At 49.3% G+C, this 8,765-nt stretch overlaps 1 protein-coding gene and 3 long non-coding RNA genes across 5 annotated transcripts in view; 1 reads left to right on the forward strand and 3 right to left on the reverse strand.

Annotated features, from left to right (window-relative positions):
- Nucleotides 1-1,390, reverse strand: part of LOC106814491 — a 6,383-nt gene extending 4,993 nt beyond the window's left edge. Inside the window, exon 1 of the long non-coding RNA XR_001394617.1 lies at nt 1,341-1,390. This is a non-coding gene — a long non-coding RNA (uncharacterized LOC106814491). The remainder of the gene's footprint in view (nt 1-1,340) is intronic.
- The window catches only part of LOC106814489 (15-hydroxyprostaglandin dehydrogenase [NAD(+)]-like), a 57,527-nt gene that overhangs the window by 35,683 nt on the left and 13,079 nt on the right, over nt 1-8,765 (reverse strand). The gene's annotated exons all lie outside the window — the stretch shown is intronic.
- Nucleotides 1-8,765, forward strand: part of LOC106814492 — a 12,344-nt gene that overhangs the window by 1,657 nt on the left and 1,922 nt on the right. Inside the window, exon 2 of the long non-coding RNA XR_001394619.1 lies at nt 5,965-5,974. This is a non-coding gene — a long non-coding RNA (uncharacterized LOC106814492). The remainder of the gene's footprint in view (nt 1-5,964; nt 5,975-8,765) is intronic.
- The window catches only part of LOC106814490, a 9,029-nt gene continuing 4,312 nt past the window's right edge, over nt 4,049-8,765 (reverse strand). Inside the window, exons 2-3 of the long non-coding RNA XR_001394616.1 lie at nt 4,369-4,448; nt 4,049-4,194 (exon numbers count right to left, since the gene is read on the reverse strand). This is a non-coding gene — a long non-coding RNA (uncharacterized LOC106814490). The remainder of the gene's footprint in view (nt 4,195-4,368; nt 4,449-8,765) is intronic.

Here is an 8,765-nt window from a genome sequence, read left to right on the forward strand (position 1 = left end):
ACACACACACACACACACTCACACACACACACACACACACACCACACACACCAACACACACCACACACGACACACCACTCTACATCACACACACAAAATTATACACACACAAAACACTTACTAACACAAGCACACACCTACAAACACACCACACACACCACACAAACACACACCACACACACACACACACGCCACACACACACGCACACATACACACAAACACACACACACACACACCACACACCACACACAAACACACACACACCACACACACGACACACAACACGCAGCGCACGGCACGCACCACATGACCTACACAAGAGACATAATATATAGCAGACACACACACACACAAACACTTACACACACACACACACACACACCCACACACCACACACACACACACACACACACACCACACACACACACACCACACAACACACACACACACACCAAACACTTTACACACACACACTCTACACACAGCACACACACACACACCACACACAACACCATACATAACACACAAACACTTACACACAGCACACTCACACGACACACACACACAGCACACACACCACTACCCACAGCGACACGACACACAGCATATTACTACCACACAGCAACACGGGTACACGACCACAAACACTTTACACACACGACGCACAACACACACACACACCACACAGCACGGCAAACACTTAGCACACATCACACACCCACACACGCCACACATTCACACACACACCACACACAACAGCACACCACACATAAACACCACTTACACCGCGCGCGCGCCCACACACGCAACACACACACAACACACTTACACCACACACACCACACACACACACACACACAGCACACACACACACACATCACTACACCACACACACACACACACACACACACACACACATACACACACACATACACCCCCCCCCCACCACACACAACACATAAAACACTTACACACACGCGGCCCGCGCGCACAGACACAACGCACCACACTCATGGATTTTAGACCAGATCCGGAAAAGTCAATACTAACGGAATCCAAAACTCCTGATTGGTTGGGCTGTAGAAATCGAGCACCCTCTTCATGGCTTCCTCTGGGAAGTTCAGCTTCGCCTCGCCTAACCGGTTGGTCGCCGTGGCGTGAGGGCAGAGACAGTTGATCCTCACCCCGTAGCCAGACTGTGCGCCGACCCGTCTTGCTGTATGAAGTAAACGTAAACTAGGACGATGGAAGAAGCGGTATATTACACGATAATTACTGATATCACACTGAAAATCCACTGAGAATTTACTGAGAATTCACGCTATGCATGCAATCTTACCAATGCCATCGCACGCGAGAATCCTATAACTCCATGCTTCGTTGCCGTGTAAGCGGAAAAATTCCAAAACGGTCTCAACCCTGCAATTGCATAACTTTGCACATTACCTTGCCTTAAATAAATAAGTAGATAAATACGTTTATATATATATATATATGTATATATGTATATATATATATATATATTATATATATACGTGTGCGTGTGCAGGTAATGCGTGCAGTGTGTGTGTGAGTGTGTGTTGTGTGGTGTGTGTGCTGTGTTTGTTGTTTTTGTGTGTTTGTAGTGTGTGATGTGTGGTGCGTGCGTGTCTGGTGTGTGTGTGTGTGTGTGCCGTGGTGCGTGTGTGCGTGTGTTGTGTGTGTGTGCCTGTGTGTGGTTGTGTGTGTGGTGGTGTTTGCTGATTAGTGCATGTTGATTTGTGCGTGTTTGTGTGTGTGTTTGTGTGTGTGTTGTGTGTGAATGTGAAGTGTGTTGTGTGTTTGATGTGTGTGTGTGTCGTGTGTGGTGTGGGGGTGTGTGTGCTATGATAAGTTGTGCGTCCTACACTGTGTGTGTGTGTGTGTTGTGTTGTTGTGTTGTGTTGTTTGTGTGTAGTGTGTGTGCCTGTGCGGTGTGGGATGCCGTGTGTGTGTGCTGTTGGGTATGCCACGGACCATCGCGTGAGGGGTCATATCTCATTCCTTCCTCCATTCAAACCTACCTCCTTTCATCAAAGTCTAGCCCATGTTGAAAGATACTGGCTAGATCTAACCATTGACATTTAGTGGAAAATCTCGGCCAATTGAGTTTATACATTTCGTCAATAAATAAATGAATCATTTTATTTACTCCGTAAAATATTTCTCAGATTGTAGTCGAATTTAAATTTGTAAATGTTTATATAAATTAAATTACTCGAGGAAACATAAGCACATTCATTCATCTAATTTATTAAATTGCATTTATTACTATACATTCATCAATATAATTAACCATGCTAATTTAAATCATTAATTTAGTGCATTATTTATTGGAAAAGTCAATTCACATTTATTTTTATTTATGCCAGTTACAAACGATATTCAGTTGAGACGAAACGAATTCAGGGAACAAATCATGTTCGAAACGTTTAACGTTATATCTGGCAGTCCGCCGACCAGTTTTTTTGTGGGCGAAGCTGGCGACGAATGGTAATACGCTATCGGGGTCGTTAATTTATCGGCTGCCTTAGGAGCCGCATTGATTCGCCCAGCAAACACCACACACCGTGTAATACCCGCGTGAGATATGAATTTCTGTATTCATGTATCTACCAGTAATAGCGGCTTCATTTCATCCTAGAGGAGCGAGCCAGCATTCACACCGAGCACGCACACGCTTGTTACATCCTACATCTACAGCTCACAGCGTCTGACACTTGGTGAGCACGTAACCTATCCCTATTCATTGTCTAAAACTAGACCGAAAATAGCCTATCTAGCTGGTGAGTTGTATAGCATTAGGTAGAAATATGTTCTTTAATAGTCATCTGTAACGGCAAGATAAGCTTTCTCTTACCTTGATATTGTCTAAGAACCGGAAGTGGTTATCCTGGATAGCTGCCTAAAATTGGTAAGAAAGGTGTTGTCTCCGGGATTAGTGGAGCGTCTCCCCGTCTGTCTTCCTCACCAACAGACAGGCTCCGTTTAAACTCTTCATCCTCCACAGGCCGAGGCCACGATCGCGCACATCCTGCCTGCTGAGAATTAGAAGTAGAAATAAATTAAAAAATATAATAAGCAAATGACTTCTTCTATCTACTACTACTACTACTACTACTACTACTGACTACTATACTACTACTACTCTACTACTACTACTTACTACTACATATTTTGCTGCTGCTACTGACTACTACTACTTACTTAACTGCTGCTGCCTACTACTACTACTACTACTACTACTTATACTACTACTACTCTTACTTACTACTACTAGCTACTACTACTACTATTTACTACTTACAACTACGTACTACTACCACTTTCTACAACTACTACCACTACTACTGCCTCGACCACTTATATACGACTACTATCACAACCACACCTACTACACTACTACTACCGCTACCTCGTACACTACTGCTACCATCTACACTACCACTACCACGCCCTTACTAGCTACCACACCTGATTTACCACTACCACGCCTACTACCACTCACTACTACGACTATACTCGACTACGTAACTACTACATGCCAGATAGTTCACTGCTCCACGCCCGCTACGATTCTGCTGCTTTGTGCCTCCTGCTGCTGCTGCTGCTCTGCCTGCTGCTTGCTGCTGCTGCTGCTGCTCCCTGCTGCTGCTGCTCTCCTGGCGGGCCTGCCTGCTCCTGCTGCTGCTGCTGCCTGCTGCTGCTGCTCCTGCTTGCTGCCTGCTTGCTGCTGCTCCTGCTGCTAGGCCTGCTCTCCTGCTGGCTGCTGCTGCCTGCTGCTCCTCCTGCTTGCTGCTGTCCTGCTGCTGCTTGCTGCTGCTCGCTGCTCCTGGCTGGCTGCTTGCTGCCTGCTGCTGCTGATTTTGATTGATATTGCTGCTGCTGCTTACTACTCTGCCTTGCTGATGATGATATTGCTTGCTGCTACTACTACTACTAGAGCAGCTGCTCTCTTTCTCTTTAGCAATGGAAATATACTGGCTGCTACTGTACTCACGAAAATCCAACAATCTCTCGCTGCTCGACTTTAGCGAATCAATCGCTCTCTTTTCAGCTTTTCGTTCGTCCGCAAAGTTGTATTTCACTTCGTCATGTATGGGCGTTGGCGAGACGGCGGGACAGAGGCAGTTGATCCTGACTCCGTAGCCGGGCCGTAAGACTGACTCGTCATGCTGTAACGACGTGCATGAGGGAGGGAGCCTTCACTATAGTTGTATACGGTATACACGCATACCTTCCCCGCTCTCACCCCGGGAGTGATCGATCAACGGGGAAGGGTTCATAGCACATCTTCATATAGCGGGGAGGGTGAGGTGAGGATGCTGTTAAAACAATGTACATCTCACCTTGGCCATGGCGCGCGAGAATGCAATGACTCCGGATTTTGTTGCCACGTATGCAGGCACATGCCACATCGGTTTTAGCCCTGCAACATACAGAATCGTGAACACACGCATATACTATTGATCGATTTAAAAAAACGTTCCGACTTTGCCGTTTGACTGTGGCCAAAAAGACAATTTTCAGATACTTTCAGAAACATCAAGTTGCGACCTTTAATGTTGATTATCTGACAACGAGATTGGGATATATACAGCCAGACAGACAGACAGACAGACAGACATGCAGAGAGAGAGAGAGAGAGAGAGAGAGAGAGAGAGAGAGATAGCACATAGAATAACAGAATTCAAGGCGACACTATGTACATCTGTAGGGTGTCGGAATACGGAATGTTCCACCAAGGACGGGGTCAGACAGGTGACGTCATAGGTCTCGGGATTTCCTTTCCGGTTTACAAACCAGGTTAATGCTGATCATGCGCTGAACATTTGTTTCGTCTGCGATTCCTGCGTTGTTCATGACGATATCTAGACGGCCGTACACGTCTTTTGTCTTCTTAAAGGCGTCTGTAGGAAGTATGGAATGTACGAATGCATCTTCTTCGCGCATGAAATATGCAAATGCGTTAGCAATAGAATCATGAACGCTGAAGGAACAAAGAATATACGTGTGTATACTTCGCGAACCAACAATTTAATGTTAAATACGATTCCTTACCTCAGCTTGACGTTCACGTCAGGTTCGGCACATGATACGTCCCTGCTGGTTGCCACGTCGACTCCCTCATGCTACCGTGTCTTCGCGGGAGATGCTCCTCCGGAATGGCGGCTTCCCGGAAGCGACCAAAGTTTCCGAGCATAGGCCCCACATAGGGCTTGAGGTCGTCGACCGCTACCACACTAGGTGGGTCAGTCTCATGAGCCTGCACCCAGCGAAGCGTTCCTCGCTCCCGTGTTACCAGGAGCGGACCTTGCCAGGGAGTGCCCAGCTTCCCAGACTCAGGCACGTAGTATTGCCACACCCAGGTTCCCGGCGGAAAGGCCGCCGGTTTGACACGTTTGTCATAATTCCGTTTCTGCCTCTCCGCCGCTCTTCCCAATTGCGTACGCGCGTGCTGATGCGCCGCACGAATAGACTGTCTCACCCAATCAACATACTCCACCGGACAAGCCGGATATTCCAGTCCCGGTAAGCAGTTGAACATGAGGTCCACCGGCGATCCGACCTCACGACCGAACATCATGAGGGTTGGACTCACCCCCGTACTCTCCTGAGGTGTACTACGGTAAGCTGCCATCACGAAAAGGAGGTGCACATCCCAGTCGTTTTTCTGCGCGTTTCCGACCTTTGCCAGCATATTCAGAACGGTACGGTTAAGTCTCTCGACTAGCCCGTCCGACTGCGGATGGTACGGCGTCGTGCGGGTCTTGTCAATTTCGAGGAGCTTGCAGATCTCCGTAAACCTCGGTCCACTCTGATAGAGAACCCCATGCGTACTTCTAGACCGTCCCAATAAGCTCTCAGGTACCTTTCCCTCCCACAGACTATCGCCACACATAGTAACGGGGGCTTGGTCACGGTACTCCCTTCAGCTTGCGGAGCCTCGGATGGGTTGGATCCTCCTCTTGCCATTGGTGCATTCGTCGCTCTCGTCCACGACAGCCAACCAGATGTTTATCGGTCAAGGCCTCAGCGGCTCGTGCTCAAGCTCCGGTGTCTGAACGAAGGCCTTGAGGCACTCGTCCCCCTAGGTCCATCTTGCTACTACCGGATGCCGGCCGACTTACTACACAGAGCCTCGGGCCAATTGCCCATTGCCCGCGCACAGGCGGAAACCATTCTCGCCTCTTTACGGATGCCTCAATCAATTCTAGTCCTCGGTGTGGCCGTTGGAACTCCTAAGAGGATGGGTCGAGCCCTCGAGTTCCTCCCGGACTAAATCCCGCACGGTCAGCTGTGTGAGATTGCGGAGTCTGTGTCCATCTCACTCGCCGCTGCTACAAGTGTCTCCCCTCTGCGTTCGGCGTTCCTCTGGACACGCACTCGGATTCCGGGTGCTGACTACCACCCGTACGTCCGGTCTCTGATACCGATAGCCTGCCGACGCATCGATAGATTCATATCTGTCGCTGTCCCGTGCTGCGCCTTCCGCTAATGCCGCGTCTTCCCATTGATGTAAACTTTCGGCCCCTCTTCGGTGATTTAACGGAGGAATCCAACGGCCCGACGGCTGCATTCCACACGGCTTATGCCTACCTCGCCTGGCTGACTGAAGCATGTTGAGCCCTTGCGAATTCAACCACGTCTCACCATGTAGCTCTTCTCGCGCTCACAAAAGCGGAGTTTGGCGCTTCGCAGTTTCTGAACCCCAACGTGCACGACGTTCCTGTAGCGCTTTGCCTGATGTAGCTCTTCTTCTCGGTGGCCCCGGACCCTGCAGTTCGAAACAATACTGCCGACGCCGATAATCGATGGGCGCCGGCCAATCTGCGCAGCCCCTCTCGCTGGGGTTCCACTTATTGGTGAGGGTGCGACGACATTCGAATTGGCCAAGGAACGCCTTCCACGGCATGTCCCCTCTTGCCGTTGTAGATGCGTACCTTCATGCGTTCCCTTTGCTGCGGAGCCGGTGTCTGACTCGCTTTCCACTCCGGTTCGTTGGCGTCCGGTCCGCTGGTAGCTGAGGAAGCCGGCTCGAATTCGTCGCTCCTAATCAGGTAGGATATCCCAATGTCCAGTCCCCGTTGACCTCGAAGCTGACGTCCTGCTCCAACAGGAAGGGGGTGCCAACGACCGGCAAAGAACGGCGGCCGTTTCTTCAGGAGGTCTAGCACCACGTCCGCTACAGGTGACGCCGGACGGGAGCGGGGCAACGAAGTTGTCTCTCCGCGCTCACCCGTACCTCTTCACTGCTTTGCGCGGGTAGCCATGGCATTTAAGTCCAGCATTTGTCCCCAGCATGGGTGGTGTATCTAGCCACCGTTCCATTATAGAGTCTTGATCCCGAGAGACCACTACCCTACGGTAAGTTATGGGTAAAGCTGACGCGATGCAACATAGCAAACCCCAGGAACCGATCACGCAAACTCGAGTAACCCGTGCACGAGCAAAACGTGAGGTGTGGGTAGAGCTGATGGCGGGGCCAACAATTAAACCAGTGAAGACACGTTAGGTGACTTAGGCTAATCCTATAACTACTGGGCAGCGTTGCCTTTGGACTCTCGGGACGTGTTAAACCGTGCTACCGAGTGTACAATCCTGGTCACGGCACCAGTGTAACGTTTTTCCCCCCGTCACGCGGACCTTCCCCACTTGTTCGATCCACTGATTGTACAAGTCACAACAAGAAAGAACAACACAACTCAGTAAATGAACAGTGTTTACGCCGGGAATAGGCCCGGGGCTATTTATCCGCCCTGGTCAACAAGACCAAGTGGCATAAAACAGTGCAAATTTCTTGCAGCGTAAGGCCCCGAGTATAGCTAACAAAGAATACAACTAGGCAGCTAGGCCTTGAACCAGGGCGATCCCTGTAGAGAGCAGCCAAAGTCCGGCAGTTGATCGCCGGTGTTGGTTTGCGGTGCTGTAAGCTTGCGTTGTCTTCTCATCGATCTGACCGTTCCCTGAGCTATTCCTTGACCTGTACATGGCACCGCCGGTGACTGAACTGCCGGTGGCTCTGGAAGAGCAAGCAGTATTTATACGCCTCAAATAAAGGCACGTCAACACACACGTGACGTGTCGGCTGAGTGATGGGCGACGCCCATGCGCCAGCTTCACGACGGACATGCACGTCGGCTTCAGACGTTAAACACTTCACGCCAAAGCTTCCAGACGTCATGAGTACGGCACAGTACCAGCTACGTGATCAAGCACGTGTACATTGCCACTACATACGGTGGATCGGCCTACATCGAAGGGCACATCACCCAATTGAATCGGGCAGATGGCAGGATAGAACGCAAGGATGTTACGCTGCGGCAGACCAAAATCGTTAGCATATATAATATAATAATAATATATATAAGTAAAAGTCACACACAACACCCGTGTAGATAAAAACAAAGTCAAGGTATAGAAAAGGGTGTTTAAAAGTTAATTGACGTCTTCGAAATTACATCTCTTCATCAGGTCCAGCAGACATTGGAATAGAATCATCCAGATAAAGTTAAAAGGCAAATACAATGCGTTATAGATAAATCAAAAATAAATGATCACACAATTCGCGCGTTGCCATAAACACGGATGACAAAGAACACGCACATAATATATAATATACACGCAACAAAAACAGCACAATCGGAGAGAGAGAGAGAGACACACACACAAACAGACACCACCACACATGGACACATCCAACACACACACCACACACACACAAACACACACACACACACATCAC

The sequence above is a fragment of the Priapulus caudatus genome, unplaced genomic scaffold (assembly GCF_000485595.1).
Source record: "Priapulus caudatus unplaced genomic scaffold, Priapulus_caudatus-5.0.1 Scaffold931, whole genome shotgun sequence".
Taxonomy (NCBI): Eukaryota; Metazoa; Priapulida; class Priapulimorpha; order Priapulimorphida; family Priapulidae; genus Priapulus; species Priapulus caudatus.